Consider the following 27,070-nt stretch of genomic DNA (forward strand, 5'->3'; position numbering starts at 1 on the left):
ACAATTTGGAAGTAAATTACATTTTTGTGGTGGACCATACTTCTTTGGAATGAAGATCATTATTGGAGCAAGGGTTCCCTTGCTATACTAAGATGAGCCTGCATGTATTAGGTGATGGCAAGATTACTGGTAAAGCCAGTTACATCTAAAGGTAAGTTTGAAGGTATTTTTAGGGGGAAACAGGTAGACAGCTGGTTATCTTTGGATCTGTATGTGCATTTATTAGCCTGATTTCCAGAATCTTTCCAAATGAAGCCTGTGATATGCCCAGTTCTTTGCAAAAGCTCAATTAATGTGTAAGACTTCTTTTATTAGAAAATGAAAACTATGATTATATTTTATCAACAGTCAACTATACTGTCAGGTTTTTTTTTTAATCTTGATTCTCTATTGGATAAAGAAATTGACATCTACATTTATAGTGTTCTTAAGGTCACTAGACAGAGGAAGATCAGCAGAAAATGAAGTGACAAAGATATCTTTACGTATGTTTTTACAAAGGTCACTTAAAACAGAAATTTGTCAATTGATTTTCTTCAGATACTCCATTTCTATTTCTTCCTGAAAAATAGTTAATATAGAATTTACATGCCCAATCATAGTAGGTAACATTGTCACACGGCAGCTTTTTGGAACCAGCGAACTACTCTGATTGTCAGGGGAATGGAGAAGGTCTATACATAAATTATTCAAAGGCTTGTATAATCAGTACAGCATTCAATTTAAACCCCAGAATGTGCAAATTAGGCAATTATTCATAAAAAATTATTAACATTTTAATTTTTCAGAGCCCAACGTGACATTTTGCATAGCTTTGCTTAAATATAGCATGGAACACTGTAATTAGAGCCATAGTTCCAGTTCCGTACTTAAGCATTATATATTTGGATGAATATTTATAAGTCTATAAGTAATATTATGGAAATAAAAATAGTAATAAAGTTATTGATGATTTTGCAAATGTGAACATGTGTCTCATTAGTTGAACGTATCAGCTATAATCGAAGAGATTCTTGACACCTGAGCTTAATCACCTGTGAGGTTGTCCATTATGGGCTCAATTATTTTCCCTTGGAGGGTAGAGTCCACAGTAAGATATTATCCTACCTGCCACACACACACTATAGACATACATCCTTGTATACAGTATATTCAGACATTCAGTTCTAAAAAGAATAACTTTATTCACTTTAAAACATCAATATATACTATTTTTCAGTGTTTAGCAGAGAAATAATGAGGGGCTGAATTAGGTCAGTAATTGTGAAAATGGTGAGGTGGAGTTGTATTTGGGTGCTAGAAATAATTGACTGACTGATTTTTCTGCAAGAAGGATATATTAAGCATAGTAGCAGATTGTCTGCCTTATTGAACTGGGTAGATTATAATACAACTGAACAACTTAGGGAATTTAAGAAGTGAGGGTTTTGGGTTGTAAAAGTGTGATTCTTGCAGGAGATCAATGAACTTGATTTTGAACAAAGTACGTTCAAGGTACCTTTGGGAATTTCCTGTAGACACTATTCCCTGCAGGCTGTTGGCACTGCCTTTGGGGAGCTATTGCATTAGTAGGCACAGGCATCCAGTAATTTTAGCAGAGTGCTTGTGTGGCAGTGGATGGGATAGCACATATAGAAAGTAGCACAATAAGAAAACAGTCATTACGGAAATCCTCGCAGAGACTCAGTGAATAAGGGTGAACACAGAAGAGCCTGTGTTGTAGAAGAAAGGCAGTTTCTGAAGCAGGGAGAGAACCAGGAACAGGTATTATTATAAGGGAAGAATGTGTGTATTAGTTTTCTATTTTTTTCTGTAACAAATTACCACAAACTTGGTGGCTCCAAACAACACAAATTTATTACCTTACAATTCTATAGGTTAGAATTCCAAAATATGTCTCAAGGGCTAAAATCAAAGTGTCAGCAGGGCTGTGTTCCTTCCCAAAAGCTCTGGGGGAAGATCTGTGCCCTTGCCTCTTCCAACTTCTAGAAGCCACCTGCATTCCTTGGCTTGTGCCTCCCTTCCTCCCCCTTGCAGCCCGGCAGTGTTTCATCTGTCTAACCATTCTCCTGTAGTCTCACCTCCCTCTGTCCACACTTTGGAAAGATTCCTGACTTTTGAAGACCTGTGTGATTAGATTGGGTCCGCCCAGATAATCCAGAATGATCTCCTTGATCTCCTTATCTCAAGGTTTTTAACTTAACCACTTCTGCAAAGCACCTTTTGGCCACAAAAGCACATTCATAGGCTCTGGGTATTAAGATGTCTTTGGGAGGATGCTATTCTGCCTACTACAAGCTTCAAGAAGTGGGTTCGGATGTGCAAGTTTAAGAGAGAGAGGTATTATGGGCAAGAGTAACAGATGTTGCGGAGAAGTCAAATATTGGAACTTTTCTGCTATTTTCCCATGTTTCACAGATGCCATATTAATCCATTCTCCATCTCTTCCAACTATGAAGACAATTTAGTTAAGTACAGGGTTCAGGATATGTGAGAGAAGACGGGGCCGTGAGCATAGGAAGAGATAAAAACTAGAAGAGAATTCCCCAAAAATAGACCCTGCCAAGTTTTTAAGGAAATCTTTAAACACCAATCATAACAAACAAAACAAAACAAAACAAATGTTTAAAAAGTTTAAAAATTAAGTGATGTTTTAAATTCATTCTGAAGTTCTAGAATCTGACCAGCTACTGGTCAGGCTGCCCTTAGATATCTGTGGGAACTCAGCTCAGTTGCTGTTTCAACACTAGAGCTTTGCCTGGGGAAACAGGCACAGCCTTCATTGATGAAATGGCCTAAACGTTCTTGAGAATTGGTGTTCACAAATCCCAACAAGTTGCTCATAATGCAAACTCTAATACTGAACAGCATATGCACAGACACCATTTGATGGAAAGAGAATAATTATTCTTTCAAGAATTGACGTGATAAATAGGTGAAGTTAAATGTTGAGTAACCAAACCCTGAAAATAATCTTCTTCAATCATGCTTTGGAAACTGTACATTATATTAACCATTCATTATTCTTTCACAGTTTATTTTTATTTCTTTTAATAAATACTACTGAGAGGAAAAACATATGAGATTCTTTAAGCTTAAAGTAAGTACATTTCTTTCTTAAACCCAGTTCTGACTAAAGAGGCCATGAAAAATACACTAAAAAAGATGGAAAATGCCACAATTTGGGAAATAAAGTTCAACTTTGACAATTTCCTGAGTTTTCCTGGAATCATAAGATCGAGGAAGATGGTTAACTTTTGAGACAAATGAGCCTAGAAATGAATCTCTGATCACCTATGATTGTGCTGTTTGATCTTAGCTAAGATAGTTACTACATTTTAGTCTCTATTATTCATATATAAATGGATATAATAGTATCAGTTTTGAAATAGTGATAAGAAATTAGAGAAAATACATGAAAGCACACATGACCGTGTCTGCTGCAGAGTAGGCATTCAGAGACAGGAAGCAGTAATAGCAAGTACTTACCTCCCAGAGTCTGCAAGGTACACTTGGGCTTATACTTATTTACCAGTTGATGAAATATGTTCAGTTTTATGTATATTATTGCTTATTCACCTAAACATTGAAACAAAATGAAAAGGCAAGCTATGGGAGAAATGGGAGAAAATATTATCAAACCACATATCTGATAAATAGTTAATATCCAAAATATATAAGGAACTCATACAATTCAATAGCAAAAACCAAACCAAACCAAAACAAACAAACAAAAGAATCAAATGATCCAGTTCAAAAATGGGCAAAGGACCTGAACAGATATTTCTCCAAGGAAGACATACAAATGGACCACTGGTACATAAAAAGGTGCTCCACATCATTCATCCTCAGGGGAGTTCAAATCAAATCCATGATGAGCTACCACCTCACACCTGTTAGAATGGCTGTTATAGAAAAGATGAGATAACAAGTCTGGCGAGCATGCGGAGAAAAGGAAACCCTTGCGCACTGTTGGTGGGAATGTAAACTGGTACCGCTATTATGGAAAACAGTATGGAGATTACTCAAAAACTTGAAGATAGAACTACCATATGATCCATCAATACTACTACTGGATATATAACTGAAGGAAATGAAATCACTGTCTCGAAGAGATAGCTGCATATTTATGTTCATTGCAGCATTATTTACAAGAGCCAAGATATGGAAACAACCTAAGTGTCTGTCAGTGGATGAATGGGTAAAGAAAATGTGGCATAAATATACAGTGGAATAATATTCAGTCATTAAAATAAACAAAAGAAGGAAATCCTGCCATTTGTGACAGCATGGGTGGACCTTGAGGGCATTATGCTAAGTGAGCTAAGTTAGACAAGAGAAAGACAAGCACTGTATGATCTCACTTATATGTGTAATCTAAAAAGCTGGACTCATAGAAACAGAGCTTAGAATGGTGGCTGCCAGGGTTGGGGGCTTGAGTGTGGGGGGAATGGGTGAAGGTGGTCAAAGTGTACAACCTTCCAGCTATAGGATGAGTAAGTTCTAGGGATATGGTGTCTAGCATGGTGGCTCTGTTAAAAACAGCATCAAGGGCCTCCCTGGTGGCGCAAGTGGTTGAGAGTCCGCCTGCCGATGCAGGGGATACGGGTTCGTGCCCCGGTCTGGGAGGATCCCATATGCCGTGGAGCGGCTGGGCCCGTGAGCCATGGCCGCTGAGCCTGCGCGTCCGGAGCCTGTGCTCCGCGACGGGGGAGGCCACAACAGTGAGAGGCCCGCATACCGCAAAAGGAAAAAAAAAACAAACAAACAAAAAAAAAACAGCATCAATTGTGTATTTGGAAGTCACTAAAAGAGGAGATTTTAAAAGTTCTCACCACAAACACAAAAAAAGAAATTGAATTTCTTCTATATGAGGTGGGAAACTTGAATCAAGGTGGGAGTAAAATAAAACCCTTTTAGTTTATAAATCTCACATATTAATTTACACTTTCTTTCTGGGATACCTACCATATATAAGCATACAACATGTTTCAGTTGTACCTGTATACTCCCAGGAAAATGTTTAAAACAATCTTTTATCTCAAATTAAGACATTGAATGGGTTAACTTCTTGAAAGAATTTACATTGTAAGTGTTGATGATATCATTAATTTTCATGTAATATAAAAAGATAATTATATTTCATTTACTTCTGAAGATTTATCTTGTCAGTGGAGAAGATTTCCGTGCTGAAATGTGAAATTAAAATAATTAAAACAGCCCATAAAACCTAATGGTTTTTTAAAGGTCTAGTTTTAAAAGTATCTCATTTAATCTAAAATTTTCTTTTAAAAGTCATTGCCATCATATCTAATTTGAATTGTCTGTCAACATCTAACAGTAGGCAGGGCCTGTTTCAGAAAAGCAAAAAATGTAAGTAAAGCAAAATTACATTCCAAATGCAACTAAAATATGCAGTATCCATAAATGACTACATGTTTTTTAATTTGTTGATGTATAAATAAATATGCTCCCTACTGCAATTCTCTCCTACCCAGAAGGTTCATATTACAATCTGAAAACAGCTTAACACATACAAGATGTGACGCCAAAGAAATGCTGAATGTTTTATAATTGAGAAGACAGATTTAAATATAATCTTTTTTTTAACATCTTTATTGGAATATATTGCTTTACAATGGTGTGTTAGTTTCTGCTTTAAAACAAAGTGAATCAGCTATACATATACATATATCCCCGTTTGAGCAGCATGGTGTAGAAGAAATGGCTGGGCTTGAAATGGAAAGCAATGAAGAGTAATCATCAGCAGATCCTTACTTCTGCGAGACCTAGAGAAAGGTAGTTTGTCTCAATTTCCTCATCAGTAAAATTGATACCACAAAAACACCTAACATTTCTTTTTTTTTTTTTTTTTTTTGCAGTATGCGGGCCTCTCATTGTTGTGGCCTCTCCCGTTGCGGAGCACAGGCTCCGGACGCGCAGGCTTAGCGGCCATGGCTCATGGGCCCAGCCGCTCCGCGGCATGTGGGATCTTCCCGGACTGGGGCATGAACCCGTGTCCCCTGCATCGGCAGGCGGACTCTCAACCACTGCGCCACCAGGGAAGCCCAACACCTAACATTTCTGTGAGCTAATTTTGTGAAACTACTTTTTAGATATTGTCATTGTACAAATGCAAGATATCATATAATTTCTGATTATTCCTTTATTGTTATGTTCAAGGGAGAAGGAAAGAAACATTGCATGAATTTTTTTTTAGAACAATGCAACCAGACAGTCCTGATGTTAATCTATGATGTGCCACTTACTACACGAGAGGTCTTGAGTAAGTCTTGTAAATTCTTAGAATCTTATTTATTTCTTGGAGGATGAGTGTAATCCTATGTGCTTCAAAAGGTTTTGTGAGAAGTTAATGAAATACTTTTACATGAGTCAGGAAATACAATGCCTTATATGGTATAGGCACCTCATAAATCTTAGTTTCAGTCCCTCACTCTAATTTATGAAAGTAATGAAGAAGATGGGAATGGTGCCAGAGGAAAGATTCTTATTTCCTTTTGTTTCTTCCAGAAGTAATCCAATGTGAAGTACAGAGAGAAAAGAGAAGTTATGTTGTTTAATAAAGGCAGTTTTAACGATTTTATTTATTTGAATTAATGGCTGTTCATGTACACAATTCCTTTGGAATAATATGCCACCCAATAGAAAACCCCTTCCAAAGTCAAATACAGCTCAAACACAGAAATATACACACAGTACCTGTATGCAACCAGTTAAATATAGACTTCATAATAATCCACAGTAACATCATGTCTTCTAAATAAATAACTTTGCTAAATTCTCTCTGACCAGCTTAAGAGTCTCTTGTTCTTTGTTAAGGAGGAGTCTATCAAGTTCTCTTTATTTATTTATTTAGATTCCATGTATATGTGTTAGCACACGGTATTTGTTTTTCTCTTTCTGACTTACTTCACTCTGTATGACAGACTCTAAGTCCATCCACCTCACTACAAATAACTCAATTTTGTTTCTTTTTATTCCATTGTATATATGTGCCACATCTTCTTTATCCGTTCATCTGTTGATGGACACTTAGGTTGCTTCCATGATGAGGACATGGGGAGGGGGAAGGGTAAGCTGGGACAAAGTGAGAGAGTGGCATGGACATATATACACTACCAAATGTAAAATAGATAGCTAGTGGGAAGCAGCTGCATAGCACAGGGAGATCAGCTCAGTGCTTTATGACCGCCTGGAGGGGTGGGATAGGGAGGGAGGGAGGGAGACCTAAGAGGGAGGAGATATGGCAATATATGTATATGTATAGCTGATTAACTTTGTTATAAAGCAGAAACTAACAAAAAAAACCCTTCTCTTTATTTTAATATAATGAGTGCTGCTAATCCCAGCCTACTTCTAACTACCCAGCCAGATCATGAGATGCTTTCTTGTCAATAAACATGTTAAAAATGCTTAATATAGAACAGTAAATAACACACTTAAGTTTACTTTAAAAAATTTGTATTCATAGTGAAACATGGCCCAGATATGAGTGTATAAAAAAAGAACTAACAGACCATTTATAAAATTTCATGAAACAAGTTTGATGAAATAACTCAATATTTCATATTAATCACAAGTTAACTTGTGACAGAAAACCATCTGAAAAGCCTGCTCAGTCAGTGCACTTGGGTGCCCTAAGAGTAGCTTGTCTTCTCTGAAGGTGTGATAAACTAGGTCCGTTGGTAGGGGTAACTTACAGAGACACTTGAGGACACCACTGAGGTAGGTGTGCTGTCAGGCAGTGACATCTGTGGCTCTCTCTGAAAGCACTAGGAGAGACAGTACAGTTTTCTTACAAAACAGTGAAATGAGAAGTCACTGCAACTCTAGGACGATGTCTTATTTTATAAAGACAAAAGCCCCAACTCCCCTAACGTTTTGATTACATCTGAAGTTTGAGTCATTCACATTTGCCTAGAGAAACTGACAAAAAAAGTTGTACACCTGAAACTAATATAGTATTGTAAATCAACTATACATCAATTTCTTTGATAAGTTGGGTACATTTATTTATTTTTAATTTTTATTTTATGTTGGAGTATAGTTGATTAACAATGTTGTGTTAGTTTCAGGTGTACACGAAAGTGATTCAGTTATACATATACATGTATGTATTCTTTTTCAAATTCTTTTCCCATTTAGGTTATTATGGAATATTGAGCAGAGTTCCCTGTGCCATACAGTACGTCCTTGTTTATCTATTTTAAATATAGTAGTGATACATGTCGATCCCAAAATAAATAAAATAATGCTCAAGAAATGAAAAATAAAAAGGAGGAAAGAGATAAGAATTCTGGGTAATTTAATAAGATCTAGGTAGGCCTAAGGTATCCTGGGTATTAATAATAAAAAGGTCATGTATGATTTTCCTGAGAGGAATTTTTAATAGGGTGTTAAATGTTGAAAAGACCAGAAAGTTACAGAGTGAGTTTGACCTGAAAAAGTAGAGATGATAAAAACAAACATCTCGGGCCTCCCTGGTGGCGCAGTGGTTGAGAGTCCGCCTGCCGATGCAGGGGATATGGGTTCGTGCCCCGGTCTGGGAGGATCCCATATGCCGCGGAGCGGCTGGGCCCGTGAGCCATGGCCGCTGGGCCTGCGCATCCGGAGCCTGTGCTCCGCAACGGGAGAGGCCACAACAGTGAGAGGCCCACATAACGCAAAAAGGAAACAAAACAAAACAAAACAAAAACAAACAAAAAAAAACAAACATCTTAAAGAATGTGACCATGAGGTGTGTGTTGCAGGTGGGATTCCCCAGGAAGCATTCATGGAGGAAGAGCTTATCAGGAACTTTATTAGGGAGGGTCCTTGGCATTAGCCTGTGGTAAGAAGGGTGAGGGGAGCAGAAGCAGAAGGAGAAGTGGATCTATGATGCGGTACTGACTACATTTTCAGCCAAAGCCAGGAAGTGCTGGAGCTAAAATGGCCCATCATTGGGCTAACATGGCTGGATTTTTATAATCTTCCTTCGACGAGTCATTAGTGGTAGGCTGTCTCAGAAAAAGGGTAAACTTTGGAACAGGTATCTAGCGAGCATCTGACAACAGGCACCTGACCTCCTTTACTTAGAGCTTTTACTGAAACGTTCTTAAAAATGTGCATCTTTGGGCTTCCCTGGTGGCGCAGTGGTTGAGAGTCCGCCTGCCGATGCAGGGGACACGGGTTCGTGCCCTGCTCCGGGAAGATCCCACATGCCACAGAGAGGCTTGGCCCGTGAGCCATGGCCGCTGAGCCTGCGCGTCCGGAGCCTGTGCTCCGCAACGGGAGAGGCCACAGCAGTGAGAGGCCCGCGTACCGCAAAAACAAAAAACAAACAAACAAACAAAAAATGTGCATCTTTTCTCTGCCCTGTCTCTACCAGAACCCAATACAATTTCAGGGGATATTTTCAAAAGGTATGTAATTCTCCCTTGCAGATGACATAAACTTGCTCCAGATCACTGGGGGGGGGGGGGTGTCTGTGTTCCCTCTTGGGAATTGCCATAAATTCCACACTCGATCTTTCCCCACCTCTGCTCCTTTTTTTTTTTTTTTTTTTTTAGCGGTACACGGGCCACTCACTGTTGTGGCCTCTCCCGTTGCGGAGCACAGGCTCCGGACGCGCAGGCTCAGTGGCCATGGCTCACGGGCCCAGCCGCTCCGCAGCATGTGGGATCTTCCCGGACCAGGGCACGAACCCGGGTCCCCTGCATCGGCAGGCGGACTCTCAACCACTGCGCCACCAGGGAAGACCTCCTCTGCTGCTTTTAATTGCAAAGTGTCTGCTGGGTCAAAAGGCACAAGCATTAGGTCAGCTTGCACTTCAGCCTGGATCCTCAGGATCTTGTGACGGGCCCCACCACAAAAGTTGGTAGCCTTCTGTGTCTGGTACAGGGGTCGAATAGAGTACTGCTAGGTGTGGGATATAGTGACTCCACAGCCTGATGAAACATACCACGTGTTATACTTCCTTCTTTATGTTAAGAAGTACAAGATGCAACACAGCCCTTGTCCTTTACTTTGAATGGCATGTTCATTTTCCTGACCACTGGACTCCTGAAATATCTGCTGGTATGAAGGCCTCTGAAATTTCTTGAGGCTCATCCTCCACCCTCTGGAGTGTGTGTTCTTAGCAATTCATCAAATGTGATAGACACTTCTTGATCATCTGATCCAATTAGCATGACGTCTCTGCTACAGTGCATTAATGTGATGATGTGCAGGATGTGCACATGGTCCATATCTCTTTGGACTATATTATGACAGAGAACAAGAGAATTAACACATACTGAGCCAAGAACTATAAATGTGTATGGTTATTCATGCTTGGTGAGTGTGAACTCCTTCTAATTCTCTTTCCTGGTCAGAATATAAAAACACATTTGCTAAAGCTATAATCATTTACCATGTACCTGAATCTGATGTAATCAGCTCTAGCAAAGTACCACATCTGACAAGGCAGCTGCAGTGGTCTGCTATCATACTTGGCGGTCTGTGTAATTTCTCCAGATGCCATTCAGTGAATTAAATATAGATATGATGGGACCACAGTCTTTGCAACTTTTTAGAACTTAAATGTGGCACTAATCTGTTCCCCATCCCGGAATGGAATATTTCTGTTGGTTTAGCATCTTGTCTGGTGGAGGGGTATAGCTTCAGAGGCTTCCACCTGGTCATCCTCACTAGGATATACTTCACTCTTGAGGCTGAGGACCCCATTTAGGTGTTGCACCAGATACCAAGTATGTCTATGCCAATTATATATCCAAGGACCAGCAGACTGTAGAGGTGGAGTGGCTAGAGAAACTAAAGAGAGGAGATAGTTCAGACAAAGAAGATACTTGAAGGATAGGGAGAATATTTAGAGTGATAGTTCAGACAAAGAAGATACTTGAAGGGTAGGGAGAATATTTAGAGTAGAAGACGGTGGTATGAAAGGCAGTATTTTCTTTGTAAAAGATCCATGTGTGTAGTAATCATACTTTTGGAAATCCATGGAGCTCTCAACTGATGGCTCATTTGCTCTAAGAAGAGGAGGCAGGATTGCCATTAAAGAGGGAGGATTCAGAGTTTAGAGGAGAGCGGAGGATGATTTGGAACAGACCCTGGGGAGAGCTGGAAAATAAAAGTAGAAGAAACAACATCAAGGGCTCAGTTGAGGCTGGCAAACATAAATTCACAGTGGTACCGATTGCCTGGTGTGTAATTATTTCCAACAGCGCTTGCATCTGGGAATAAGCATTGAGAATTCTGGTGAGATTGAGAGTACACTGAGGTAAGACAGATGAGGCTACTGCTAAGGGAATAATTAATTACTTAATAGTGAATAGGTATATGTAATAATTATTTGAATTATTGGAATTTAAAATGGTTAGATTTACTTTACATTTTTAAAGAAAAGTCTCAGATCATCTAGGATATGAAAATCTGCACTATTTTAGAACTAATTTCAGTTTACATAATTCAAGGTAAAATAGGTATGGTAATAGTACTGAAGTGAGGCAGATGTCCTGTTTTTATTCATATGAATTGCCAAAAGCCTGATCACTGTTTGTCCCTGCATGCAGCAATGTAGATGTTGAAAGGAAAATCAATGAACACTTACTGAGTGTCTTTAGTATGTGGAGTGTGCATTACTTTTATATATTGGACAAAGTTAAATTTTTCTTCTCATTTTTTATGCTTATTATGAAATGGTAGTCTAATGATTATAGGATATAGAATAAATAAAAACTATCTAGCCCATCCCACATTATAGTTAGTTACATAGTTAAATCACTAGATGGTTTGTTTGTTTTCTTTTTTTTTTTGGCTGTGGTGGGTCTTCGTTGCAGTGCGCGGGCTTCTCATGGCGGTGGCTTCTCTTGTTGCGGAGCATGGGCTCTAGGTGTGCGAGCTTCAGTAGTTGTGGCACGTGGGCTCAGTAGCCGTGGCTCATGGGCTCTAGAGCGCAGGCTCAGTAGTTGTGGCTCATGGGCTTAGTTGCTCCGCGGCATGTGGGATCTTCCTGGACCAGGGATCGAACCGGTGTCCCTTGCAGTGGCAGGTGGATTCTTTAACCACTGCGCCACCCAGGGAAGTCCTGGCTTGTTTGTTTTCTTTTTGGCTACTTTCAGACTTACTGATAGGGATGAAACAGTCAATTCAAAACCTCTTGATTAGTTCTTAAAACTTGAAAAATCTGCCTTTTCAAAGTAAATTTTCCTTCACTTTTAGGTAATGAAAACTATATATACATTGTGTTGGCAAGAGAAGCACATTTTAGGATAGATTTTTGCCTAAGGGGAGATGAAATCAAATTTATATTGAAAAAGTAAATACAGTAAGTGGCTGACATCACTAAATATGGACAAATCTGTTGATATTTTTATTCATTTATCAATCATAATCACTAGATATAAGTTTGAAATTTAAAGTATGTGTCTTATAAAAATGTAACTGAAATTAAAAACATTGTTACAATTATTTTTTTTAATTCAAATAATTCTCTGCAATAAAAATTAAATTTGAAATGACAGTAAGCCAGGAGATACAACATAAATCTGTTGGTGATGTGCTTAGGTAATGGTTTGCAAAAACGTCATTAAGAAGTATATAATTATTGGAAGAGATGAATTATTATAAATATTATAAATATTTTAAATGCATGTGAAAATGTAGACCCAATTTTTTCATTTTTAAGTTTTGATTTACATTATTTTTTGTTTGCTTGTTTTCTTCTATTTCTTTTATTTTCTATCTATATGAGTTGATGGGTTGATGGATGTTCCTGTCTGCTCGTTTTTAACTTTGTTTTTTCATATTTTAAATACTTGCCTTGTAACTTCTAGTTCCATTGCCTCTAATAGAAGAAATATATTATTCATCAACTAAAAATGATATAACACAAACTCCCCGTTTTTGCAAAGCAATCACTACCTGGTTAAAAAATATGCAGTTGGTGTCAGCTGCTTATTTAGGCCATTTGAGTAGTAAAATAATTCTACGTAGAAAAAAAATAGCTTTATCTGAAACAATCTCAATTATACTGTTGTATAAAGGAAACCAGAGTGGTGTTCTGAAATTACTAAATTGTCTTCTCAGAGCTACTACTGGTGCTTTGGATGACGCTGGCGTGTACTTTCACCTCTTTCCCTGACTGGATTATAAATTCTATGAAAGCAGGATAAGTATCTGGTTATTCTTCCTAATGCATCATCCGTGTCTAGTAATATACACAACACATAGTTGGTGCCTAATCATTTTTGAATGAAATAATAAATGGACAGAAAATTACACTTTTGGGAGTAATAAAAAGGAAGCAAGGGCTTGCCTGGTGGTACAGTGGTTAAGAATTCTCCTGCCAATGCAGGGGACACGGGTTTGAGCCCTGTTCCAGCAAGATCCCACATGCCGTGGAGCAGCTAAGCCCGTGCACCACACTACTGAGCCTGCGCTCTAGAGCCCGCGAGCCACAACTACTGAGCCCGCTAACCGCAACTACTGAAGCCCGCTTGCCTAGAGCCAGTGCTCCGCAACAAGAGAAGCCACTGCAATGAGAAGCCTGCACACTGCAATGAAGAGTAGCCCCCCTCGCCGCAACTAGAGAAAACCCACATGCAGCAACGAAGACCCAACACAGCCAAAAATAAACAAATAAAATAAATAAATTCATATATATATAAAAAACCCAAGCTCAATTGCTTTAAGAAAAAAAAGGAAGCAAGACTTGTAGCAGGAAGGTTTGCTTGGAAGTAAGATGCTTGAGGTGTGTATTGAGACGATAAAGGACTATCTTGACAAGAAGCTTATGGATTCTATTAAAGGAAAAATGGGCAATTAACTTCATTCATTCATTTAGCCTTGGAAGACTTTGAGGTTTAGAGAAATTAAACATTTTGCCCAAGGTCAAGCAATGACTAAGTGGCAAGGATTATCAGAGCTGTCAGACAAAAGATTCTCAGCTCTTAACTAAATGGGCCAGTTGAGAGATCACTGAGATGCCAATCAGGAAACCTGGTGGCTCTGCCCAGTTCTTTCACTAATTATCTATGGCCTCGGGCAGAGGGGTCCTTCGATTTTGCCTCTGCTTCCTCATCTCACATGAAGTTAAAAGAGTACTACCCTGCGTCTCTCTCAGGAGTCGATGAGACCCAAGAATCACCAAAAAAGTTAGAAGGACTATATTACCCATGTTGATATCAGGGTTATCACTGTTAGTCTTTAGTGAGGAAACCATTCCCTAACTATAGATAACTGGGATCTTAAGTACCTGGAGAGTATTAGGACTCCTCAAGACCTACTTAATTCCATCTGGAGAACAAATAAAGGCACATATATTTTAATATTTAAATGTAATGTGGCCAAAAATCAACTCATCAGATTTGCAGGCTACCTGCATTCCTTTCTGGCTGGAACCCTACCCTTTAATTTGACCATTGAGTGGCAGATTGTGAGCCTAGATCATCAGTCCTGTCTTCCTCCACCTTTACATTAAATTCTATTTTGTAGCAAATTAGCATACCTTCTTATGAGTTGGGCAGTTTTAATCCATCTAGAAGATTATAATGCAGTTAAATTTTCAAGTGGAAGGGTCAGAGTATATTATCTTTTCTTCCCAAAAGACTCCTTGTCCCATATGTAAGTTTATCCATCCATTCCCCAGGAAAAGACTATCATTCCAAGCAATGTAAAGAACCACATTCAGGGTCTTCTCTTGTAGTCCAATGGTAGAGAATCCACGTTACAATGCAGGGGACGTGGGTTCGATCCCTGGTCAGGGAACTAAGACCCCACGTGCCACAGGGCAACTAAGCCTGCACACCACAACTACTGAGCTCACATGCCCCAACTAGAGAGCCCGCGTGCTGCAAACTACAGAGGCCACGCGCCACACGCCACAACTAGAGAGAAGCCCATGAGCCACAACGAAGAGTCCATGTGCCACAACGAAAGACCCACACACCTCAGTGAAGATCCTGTGTGCTGCAACTAAGACCCGACACAGCCAAAAATAAATAAAATTAATAAATCAATCTTAAAGAAAAGAAAAAGAGCCACATTCATTCTTTTTTTTTTTAATTTTTATTTATTTATTTATTTATTCATTTATTTATGGCTGTGTTGGCTCTTCGTTTCTGTGTGAGGGCTTTCTCTAGTTGTGGCAAGCGGGGGCCACTCCTCATCGCGGTGCACGGGCCTCTTGTTGCGGAGCACAGGCTCCAGACGCGCAGGCTCAGTATTTGTGGCTCACGGGGCCAGCCGCTCCGCGGCATGTGGGACCCTCCCAGACCAGGGCTCGAACCCCTGTCCCCTGCATTGGCAGGCAGACTCTCAACCACTGCGCCACCAGGGAAGCCCCGAGCCACATTCATTCTTAAGGCACAACCTCTCCCTGGTACAATTTACTGCCAATGATCGTCTACTAGTTACTCAAGGTAAATAGTTGTTACCTAGAACACATAGAAGGGAATTCCAAAGTGATTTTCTATTTTGCCTACCCAGAAAAGATGCTGACGTATTTAAATGTGAGTTTTTCTCACTAATGACACATTATAACACATTTAGGTACTACAATAATGGAAATATTTCATTTCTGATTTGAATTGCTTCCTTTCCCAGTATCCAATCCTCTTTTTTTCTGGTTCTGACACCCCAATTTTCCTATGAAGAAAAGCATTCTTGTATCATTTAGTGTTCTATGCAAGAGAATGAAACCACTGGAGTTATTTTAATGAGAAGTGTGGTTTATATAGGAAAATAGTGCTTGTAAAATCGCCGGAAGAGCTACAGGAACTGGAGTCTGGAGAACCCTACTAATACAACTGCATATATGCCAAGCATACACACCATGGTTGTGATCCAGGGAGGGATGTCACATCTACCACAATTTCTGTGAACTTTAACAAAGCTGGTGACTAAACAATGAGTGTTTAATAAAACCACCACAGTTGCCTTTTGAATTTGAGGATTTCATGCCCTCTCTTTCAGAAAGCAAAACAAAACAAAAACAAAGCAAAAATATGTCATCCACTTCACATTCATTCTCCAAAACTCACTCTAGTGCATTGCATATAAGTGGCAGAACCTTATTTGCATTTTGAAATCTAGCTACAAGGGAGTCTAGTAATATAGTTTTCAGCTTTTCTGACACTTCTGAACCCAAAAATTCAATTAAGGATATGAAATGAATGCAAACTCCCCATCAAATGTATCTACACTATTCCCTGGGGACTCTTGGTAATTCAACATCCACACACACATCCATTCATCTACACATTTAAAAAATAAAAAAGAAATAAAATGAAAACAACAGCAGAATATGTTTCTACCTTATACAACTTTGTGCCTGAAAGAGGAGCCTCAAAAATATCCATTATTATATACATCTTTGGGTAATATATCTTCTTTTTCTCTTATAGTCTAAATCTCAGGTCAATTTGCTGTAATCCAAAGAATAAATTATAGGGACAATTATCACCAACATGCCTTATATAGAATATAGGGAAGAAAAGAAATAAAAATACATACAAGCATCACAAAGCTAGAAAGAAAATTTGGATAGCAACCCTTTTTTTGTTTGTATGTCTGAACTAGACACTAGACCGTGGTTAGCGGTCATAGATTTCTTCCTCCACTGTGTATTCCATTTTTCCTTTTGATCTTAGCCAGTCACTGAATTGCTTGGGAATCTGAAACTGATGCGATGACCCAAACTTTCATACCTGCTGACTCCTAAACCATTGCTGAACTTTCCCATATAGGACTTCAGGTTTGTCTATTTCACTCCTCTCTGTATCCATTTTGCAGAAATAACCCAGTTCCCCTTGATAATAAAGGTCAGCGACTACAAAAGTACCTGTCGTATGGAGTGTCACTTCAGGGGCATGAGGAGTACAGAATAATCGGTGGCATTTTTAACTTCCAGTTCAATGGAGCCATTATTAGATCTCCTGATGGAAGCATTTATTTCTTGGATACTAAGAACTCCCAACTTGTAAAATCCAAAGTTATAGGGGATGGCAGACGATAATTTTGTGAGAGTGTAATTAGCTGTAGTGGAGAGACGTGGCCCTCACACTTCCAAACCTTGGTTGCCAGTAAAATGGAGCTATGAGAGACACAGAAATATACTTGGTTCAGAGTATAATCTGCACCCTGTGAAATAGGACCCAAGGACTGCAAGGTGGTGTCTTCCAAGAGATGCCACAATTGTGCCTTCAACAGTCTGTTCCATTATTCTTTTAGACCAGTTATTTCAGGGTGATGGGTTATAATGAAACACTAGTTGGCCACTGCCTCAGTTCTTTTAACATAGCATGGCCCCCTTACTCATAAATAATAGTACGTGGGATATTGTAGAAGTGCATGCAAATTTTTTTTAGTCCTTGGATTGTATTTCTGGAAAGAGCATGTACAGAAGGGAGGCAAATCTGTATCCAGAACAAATGACTATTTTAGGACAGGACTTTATGTTATTTTTCATAACATAGTAGTAGGAAGGAAAAAAACTTTCTCATGAACGAAATAGTTATTTATCAAAGATGGCTTGACTTTGCTCTAAATCTCTGGCGATCTGTGTTCTGATCATCTTATAAGACCTTAAGACATTTGCAGCATGGATTCTACCTCTATTGCATCTGTCAGGAAATAAGAAACATAGGTGTGAACTAAAAATGCAGAGGGACCTCCTCTTGCTTTGAGCTCCACTAAAATTCTGGAAGACATGTCTCACTTGGTAATGGGACTGAGAACAATTATATGCAGAATATCTTGCCTCTAAAATCAAAAGAGTTTTCCCTTCTGCAGTTAGGCTTTGTACTTGTCTTACTGAAGTATGCTGGGATCTCACCTCTTTCCTAGTGGTGAATGTCAAAGGTGCATTGCTTAGATTTTCAATTTGGTGGGGAAATGATACACACAACTTGACCCCCCAGATTTTACCAAAATTGCATGACCTTGTAATGTTATATCTCCTACCTTCTAGAATATATTTCGCTCAGCACGTATCTTAGATCCACTTTGTTTTCTTGCCTATAACAACTAATTCTTGGTTGCAAAATACATCAGCATGCTGGAATCTATGAAGTAGCCCAATATGAGGTCAGGATCCCAGCAGAAGAAATTATTTCAAGAGCTAGAGAGTTCACACAATCCAGAAATAAAAGACACTGAACGTGTCCTGCTTTCCATGCCAAGAAAAGCTGTTTTTATCAGTGTGTGTGTGTGTGAGTGAGTGAGAGAGAGAGAGAGAGAGAGAGAGAGAGAGAAATAAAAGCTCCCCCCCTCAAAGCAATTGCTTTATATCAAGTGCAAGAATTTATGTTAAATTGCTCCAGGATTTGGAAATCCAATTGCATTTCAAGTCATAGTTTTTAAAAGTATTTATCAAGTTTGGCATGATGCGCCATCTTCTACTAAGTCCTAAATGATCTTTGCATAGGCCAATCAGTTCTGAAAATGGGAATGAGATAAAAATTACCACCCCTGCATCTTTTTATTGTTTAGGATTTCCTCTATAATTCTTTCATGGGTCTAATGCTGCTTTTGGTCTACTGATTTGGTAAGAGTTTCATTCGCCGAGGTTTACGCTTGATTCTTGACACTATAATAGGCAAAGAAAAATCAGTAAACGTATGGACTGTGCAAGTTGCCAAGAATGTTTAACATAAATATGTATATTCAAGAAGTGGGGAAATGCCCACAAAGTGTATTCTCACCACAACTTCTGGGAGACAAAATTATTTCAGAACACAATTTATCACCTGTGATTTCATATTCTCGACACTGAACACAGTCACGTTTGGGGTCCCATGGTTAATAGTAGTTCATAGATTAATTACATGTCCAGTAATCCCTGAAATGTCTGCTTATCTTTGATCCCTGGAATATAGTTTCTGTGATAAATTGCTGCAGATCCGTTTATTGAAAGTCAGGAGGAAAATTTATAGTAATTCTACTTGTGGCAACATCTAAGGGCATTCCTCATTTGTTTACAGACTCTTCCTTTATTGAAATGTCCTAGATGTGTAAATTTGCAAAGTTGACAACTGAGTAAAAAAGTGATTCTCCATCTCTCCATTATAGTGACTAAAGTCAGATTTCTCTTCTTCAGACCTAGACCCTTTTTTTAACTTCTTTTATTTCCATTTTACAACTATTACAGGCTTCTGAGGATGCACATCAAATAATCACTGCCTAAGGCCTCTGTGAATCAGAGCATAGTGGTTAGAATTTGGGCCCAAATTGTCCTGGGTAGGTAGGTACCAACATCTGACTGTTACCACTTTGGGATCGCATTTCAATGAAGATATATGTAATATGAAATATATATACATAATATAAGAGTTAATATGGTTATAAATACAATTATTTCTATTTTTTTCATTTTTCTGTCTCTGTTTATTAGTCAGGCTTTTATCAATCGTGTCCTTGACTCAAGCAGTGAGCGCACTTTGTCCCATTTTTGCCCTCCCCATTGTTTGTTGTTGTTTTCAGAATAAAGAGCAATTTCCAGAGCAGAACAGTATTTTTTTAAAACTGAAGGCATGAGCAGCTATCACCCTCATATTCTTAATTTATCTAAAAGATGTGTTGGTTTAACATAATAATATTAACAATTTATGTGATGTTTATAGCATATGGATAAATGAAATAAATGACAGCTTCGTCAAAAGGGCCTAGAGCAGGGCTTCCCTGGTGGCGCAGTGGTTGGAAGTCCGCCTGCCGATGCAGGGGACACGGGTTTGTGCCCCTGTCCGGGAAGATCCCACATTCTGCGGAGCGGCTGGGCCCGTCAGCCATGGCCGCTGAGCCTGCGGGTCCGGAGCCTGTGCTCCGCGACGGGAGGGGCCACAACAGTGAGAGGCCAGCATACCACACACACACACAAAAAAGGGCCTAGAGCAGAAACTGGAATTACTCTGTTTTAAATCTTCTGCACAGCACATCCTATCTTGCAAATTATAAGAGAGCCATTACAAAATTTAAAGAATTATAATTAATGTGCTGAGAGGAGTTAGAATGGAATCATGTAAAATGTTCAATTAAAAGAAGTCAGTAAAAAGAGGAAAACAAACAAGTCCAATGCATACAAACACAGTTAAAAACACTGTGTATATTAATCCCACTATATAAATAATTATTTTAAATGTGAATGCTACAAGTTTAACACCTCAATTTTTTATTAAAAATTTGATTTTTCTGGAACTTGTGGACACGTGGGTACAGACACTAGCATAACGGCGCCTGGCATCTGTAGCAGTTGTATCATAGGATAGGCAGACTTTCTTCCAACTACATATTTAACAGAGTAGTGTAGACCTAGTGGTACTAATTCTGATTAGGGGGTACATTTCATTCTACAGACAATTTATTCTCGTCTGTGATTCTAATATATAAAATAGAAATATTTGGGAGATTTGGAAATCATTATATAACTTCAGTAGCTAATTATTTCCTACTGGTTAAACACAATTTTCAGGATAATTCAATATACAACCAGTTGTGGCATCAGAAGAGAATATGTTTTATGCTGGCATAACAAAAATGTGACCCCATTATTAGGGCTTCAGTAGACTGTGTGAAACAATAACCTGAAGTGTTTTTATTTGATGATAATGAAAGTGAGTGAAATGTGGAGAAAAAAAGTCCAACTTTATTTCGGACCAGAATTAAGTTCTAGAAGCAAGTAGAATATAGAAAGAATTTACAAATAAAAACAGTGCCATAGTTCAAATGTCAAATAATTCTTTAACTGAGAAATAATTATGTATGTAACTACATAGGAAAAAAATGTGGAGGGATAGGACCCTTTCCAGGTATTTGATAACTGCTGAAAAAATTAGCACGGATCAATAACAATAATAATTATTATTAGTTAATGGTCTAGTCAGGATAAATGAATCACATGTTAACTCATTTTTGATGGAATATAGCTATTGTAAAATAACTATTTGGTAGAGAAAAGTAGAAAAAAACATATGAGACACTTTAATCAAAGCAATACTTATCCCAGTTAGTCTTACCAGGTTTCTCACTATCTCATTTAAATAACCTAAAACATATGTAGATTCATAATAAATCTATTCCACTGAATGATACTAATAAGCACTTACTCCAAAAGAGATAGATGACAAAAAAGTTTTACATGTATGCGGAAATGTAAGTAGTATTCAACTAATAAAATACTGTTTTCTTTCTGTTCACAAAATCACTGCATTCAGTTCGTAAAATCCAGGCTGTCTTCCTTTGTGGCTTTTTCCCCAAAGCCAAATCCATTATTTTAGGGACAAGCGATAAGAATTCTTCCTCCTATTATACAAAGAGAAGGGGAGTTCTGCCGCTTCAGTTTTAACACCTGAAGTGCTGATTATGACAGCAAGACTCCACAGATGAAGAAATAGATGACCTACCTGAGGTAGCAAATCTGCTGAGATCAATTAAGGCCTGATTATAAATGGAAAAAAATACTCTCTTTTTCCTGCCTAGAACTGAACTTTGGAGAGATTAGGTAGGAACCAATGACCAGTAAAAATGTGCTTGAGGCTAAAACTGCCTTGACTAGTCACCATCTTCTTCTGAGCAGTGACCTCTCTTAGATTTAGACACCTCCACCTCCACTCCCCGCACTGAGAACCATATTGGCTCACACACCTGAGACATTGTAGGAAAATGATTCAATAAATTAAAAGTTAAACTAGTGACTTCACAGAAAGAAAGAGAGGGAGGAAAGAAGGAAGGAAGGAAGGAACTTAGGGCACATATAGAAAAAGAATTGACATATGGTGTTTTAACTTTGTTAATGTACAAAAATGGGTTGGATCATTCTAAATTAATATAGTAATTTCTCAAAGCTACAGAACTTCTCCCTCTTCCCCATTTTTTCCTTTTATTTAAAAAAGTAAGATGTATTAAAGACAGTCTACCTGCTAACATTTAAAAATCATTGGTTAGGGGCTTCCCTGGTGGTCCAGTGATTGGGACTTTGCCTTCCAATGCAGGGGGTGCGGGTTTGATCCCTGGTTGGGGAGCTGGGATCCCACATGCCCACGGCCAAAAAACCCCAAAAATCATGTTGTAGCAAATTCAATAAAGACTTTAAAAAAATGGTCCACATAAAAAATCTTAAAAAAAAACTAAATAAAAATCATTGGTTAGTGTTATCAGGTTAGAACATAGCTCTGTAATTGCTGAACAATGAATGCTGTAACCCTATGTGAATTATTTACATACAGAAAATATCTTAAGTCCTGGGAGAATTTAATTCGTGGTTATGGAAAGTTCTTTCACAAAGCCTGTTGTATCATTTTATTGTTTTCTTTTCCTTCCAGTTTATTCCAAATTTACATCATTTTAGTATATTTTTCTTGCCTGACAAATAAAGAAGTGCAATGGGATCTTGAATATCTTTCCTAAAAAAGGAATGTTCTGGCTCTTGTATTTTTCAGATAATAACATTTCTTCCGATATATTATTTTCTAGAACCATATAAAATGATAAGTGACTCCCCATTTACAATTTTACTGTAAATGTTTAAGAAAGCTGTTTTTTCTACAATTCCAAAAAATATGTGCAGTTTTTTTCTATACATAGTAACTGACAGAGATTTCCATGATTTCAGAAATAGTAGGGTAGAAAATGTCCTGCTCCACAGTTAAAAAGGAAGGCACTTTTTGTGAACTGTGCTTTGTAAACTCACTTCATTCATATATATATGAAGAAGCAGATTCCCCTATCTTTGAAGCACAATGATGATAATTCAGTTAATAGATTATTTTAATGTAGAGCATCAGAATATGCAAATTTCTCTTGGATCATCCAAGCAATGTTTGGATTATCCATTCACTTTAAAACTTTGCCTGGATTGACTTAAATTCTCCTCTGCTGTATAGATATGTAACTTCCAATGTGTCTAAATAATACTTTATTATTTTTGAAAAAAGAAAAAAGCAACAATATTTTTCTATAGCAACTATATATCCTTAGGGTTTCAGCTTGTCATGTAAACCAAATTATCTCGCTAGCAAGAGAGGTAAAGAGATATAGTGCAGCACGCTACATCAACTGAAAGTGAGCAACTGACCCTCTGGGTACAAACCTAAATAGACTCTGGTCACTTTTGGGATTTGATAAAACATCTTTTCCCTTATGATGGCTCAAACAATTGATAAATACACTGGAATATCTTTAAATGTGTGTGAGCATATCTCAAATGCCATCATATATCTATTCAGTCTTGTCTCTCTCTCCCCGATTCACGGTATTTACTAGTGTAAATACCATTAGCTGCTACAAATACCATCATTCTTTTTGACACAATAAAGTTTAAAATAAATCTCTGTTTATAATTTTATGCTTTTTTAGTAGCTCTGATATTTATATATCATGGATATATATATATATATATATATATATATATATATATAGCCAGCATTTGAAGTAAGGAAGAAAACAGAACAAAATTATTAGCTATATTTATTTTGTGCTTATTTTCTCAGAAGTTTTCTTAAATGAACTGTATTTGTTTTCCCTGATATGTGGTAATTTCCTAGTCTATGCAGACAGATATAACTCTTTAACGTTTTCTCCATGATCAATTGCTTTAATCATGATGAATATTTTTTTAAAAGAAATGTTGTGCTCAAGCACAATTCATATATTAAATAATTTTGCTGATTAAGTTCCTTGCTTTGAGTCTTAGGTTTTATCTGTAGTGCAGCTATGTACCTATGCCACACACATACACACACACAGAGACACACGCACTCAAATATCTGAACTTTTCCATAATTCTAATTGATCAGATCTGGCTTTTAAATACATGATGTGATAATAAATAAAGGTTGATAATATCAATTCCATACTAAGAATAAAGTGAAACCAGTTTTCATAATATAACTTACATTGGAGAGATAAAACATATACTGATTTGAAAGCAAAATTAAAACTAAATTAAAGATAAATTGAATATTCATTATCTCAAACTATAGTTCAAATAATTGTCCTGTCATCGAATTAGTTATTTTGACAAAGTCAGTAGTGATAGTTATATTTGGTATTTAGTTTTGATATATTATTGAAGAATTATATCCTATGAATATTGAATGAGACTAAAGTTTCCTTGTTTTTCGTATTGAACAGGTATGCATCATTTTTCGTGACAATTTAAAGCATCACCATTATAACTTTGTAAAATTTATGTGACATGATACATTAAAATTTCTCCCCTAGGTACTACATACCTTTTTTACAATTACAGAGAATATGAGCAAAAGATAATAGAAAAAAATGTCTCCTCCATACAAGGCTAGTAGAATGGCTATGCAAAAAAATATGGAAGACCACAGATCATGGTTTTGTCCATGTTGAATCAACAATATATAAAAGAAATATTTTATATCTTTCACTCTTGATCTATTTTTTCATCTAACTGCCTACATAAGAAAGTGACATGGCATGTACTCACTCAAGTGCTTGGAATGAGAAAGTTGAGGGACCAGAATTTTAAAACAGATTTGTTTTAGAGAATATCATACAACACAGTAAGCTTTAAAAAGAATGATGAAAAATGTGCCAATTAAAATGTTTCTATTAAGAATTTTGAAATGTAAAATGTAAGATCAAATGATATTTAAACTTTTTCTTAAGAAAACAAAATGCTCCACTTAGTATGCTTTATATGGCCAATGATCATGAAAGACACATTCAAATGAGGTTGAAAAGCAAACACAGAAGGCAAAAGACCAAATGTATTTTATATCAACAGTAGTGGTCTTTAAAGAGCCCTACTCGATCAGATCTAGAATCACTCTCTTTATTTCTCTACCTATCACTGTCTGTGATATGCTTGCAGTGATGAACATTTTTGGCACACATTTTGGCAGTCTATTGTTTGGAAGAAGAAAGTTGAAGAACTAGTTTCACCCTAGGGAAGGAAATAGCCATTTATTGAGTACCTACTATATACCAGCACTGTATACATTTTATATGTAATATTTGATATGATCTTATTAAGAGGACATTTAGTGTATGGTATTTCAGGGAAGAGAACAATTACACAAGTTAGTTCACATAAGTGCTTACAGCCAGTTAGTGCAAACTAAGGTCTATCTGATGCCAAACAAGTTTTACGGAGTGCTTCCTGTGGTTTAGGCACTGTTCTTGTGCTTTTATATACATTGGTTTATTTAATCTGCACAAAAAAGTTATGAAATAATTCACTGAAGCTACATTTTCATATGACAACATGCTGTCCTCAGAGCAGAATTCCTAGATATTACTGAGCTGTGCAGGGTCTGTGCTGGACACCTGCTATACCAGAGTCGTGGCACCCCCCAGAATATGATGGTTGTGGAAGAGATAATGCGACAACTAGCTGTCCTCCCCACCAGCCTTGTGGTAGCTGGTATCCCAAACGTGTATAGAAGTAGGTGAGTAAGCACTGGAAGTAGAGGCAGAAATTTCCCTTAAGCAAAGGAATAGACATTAGGCAAAGGTGGCAACTAGTGAATTGGGGTAAAGATGTGTAATTGTCTCCAATGCAGCAGTCAGAAAAACTATACATATTATAATTAAAAACAAATGTTGACTACAAAAGGAAAAAATGTAATGTGGTATTAACACACATTATGTTTATATATACATATAAATATTTTATGCTGAGTAACTCACTTCACTTGGATAAAAAAATTCATAAGGAAATAGGATTATTGATATATGTTACTGGAAAGAGAATTAGTGATATGGAAGACAGCCCAGAAGAAAATATCCAGAAAGAAATACAGAATGGATAATAATCCAGAAAGAAGATCTCATGCACATACACACAAAATATATATGACATGGTAAGAGGGTCTGAGATTCAATAAGTAAAAGAAAAAAATGGTGCAGAAGCCAATTTTGAAGAGTTAATGGTGAGAATTTTGATTTTGCTACTAGGAGGGGCCATTGTTGAAAGACACAGGCTCATGGTGTACTCTCTCTTCTCTCTTCTATTAAGTTCTTGAGTACATTACCTAGTACCTAACTCTTGGAACAGGTGCAAATCTTGTGTCTTACCTTGTCTTTTCTTAATTATGCTTATAACATAAGCACTGGTTATTGTACTAAATTCCTAAACAGAGCAGAAGGTGATAAGCATTTACATTTGGAGGAAGAAGGAAGTCCCATTTATGTCTTAAGTGTTAAATTGATTTCCTACTCAGCTTTATCATCACTGTTTCCCTTAGGGTACTTGTCACTCATATCACTACTAATAAAGTGTTAGTTTTTTCCCAGTAGTAAAACCCTGTAAGGAGGAAGATAGGGACTAGGCAATATTCAGGCATTCCTGAATATATAAGCATAATATCATTAAATACACTAAATCCCCACTTTAATTCCATCTAGGCAAGGGAATCATTAAAATGATGCATCTGAGAATATAGTGAATAATAAAGGAAATATGAGGTCTGGAAGGGTTGGAAAAGAGGAAAGACATTTTACAGCCAAATGTAAATTAACATGAGGTTGGAAAGAATAAATCATGTAAGCACATGAGATATTTGGAAGCATAGGATATTATTGTATATTACTAGACATTTTTAGCGTTGGATTTTAACAGTACATAGTGTGGCCAATGGGGTGAATGGCTGAAATATAGTAGGTATCAGATCTAGAAGTGATCAGATCAGGAAAGTATAAGATTAAGGATCATCTATAAAAATACTGAAGTTCCTCAGTTTAAAAACTGAAATCGGGATGGAGTGAGAAAGGTGTCAGATTCACAAGTGTCTGGTGGGCTTTTAATTCGTAGAATATGAAAATAGATGACAAACCTTTTCATAGTGACTATGTGGATTTAATAGAAAGCACAGCTGGTGATATATGGAATATGACAGAATGAGTGGTCTTCATTCAGGAAGGTTGCAGAGGTAGTAAGATTCCTGGAGAGAATGGTTTCAGAAAAGTGAAGGATTTGGAATGTGGGTTCTGCAAAGGGATTGACAGTGTATGGTAATGTGTTTTCAAAGGATAATCAATTCTTTTTTAAAAAAATCAATTAATTAATTAATTTTTGGCTGCATCGGGTCTTCGTTGCTGTGCG

The sequence above is a fragment of the Mesoplodon densirostris genome, chromosome 20 (assembly GCF_025265405.1).
Source record: "Mesoplodon densirostris isolate mMesDen1 chromosome 20, mMesDen1 primary haplotype, whole genome shotgun sequence".
In the NCBI taxonomy this organism is placed as follows: Eukaryota; Metazoa; Chordata; class Mammalia; order Artiodactyla; family Ziphiidae; genus Mesoplodon; species Mesoplodon densirostris.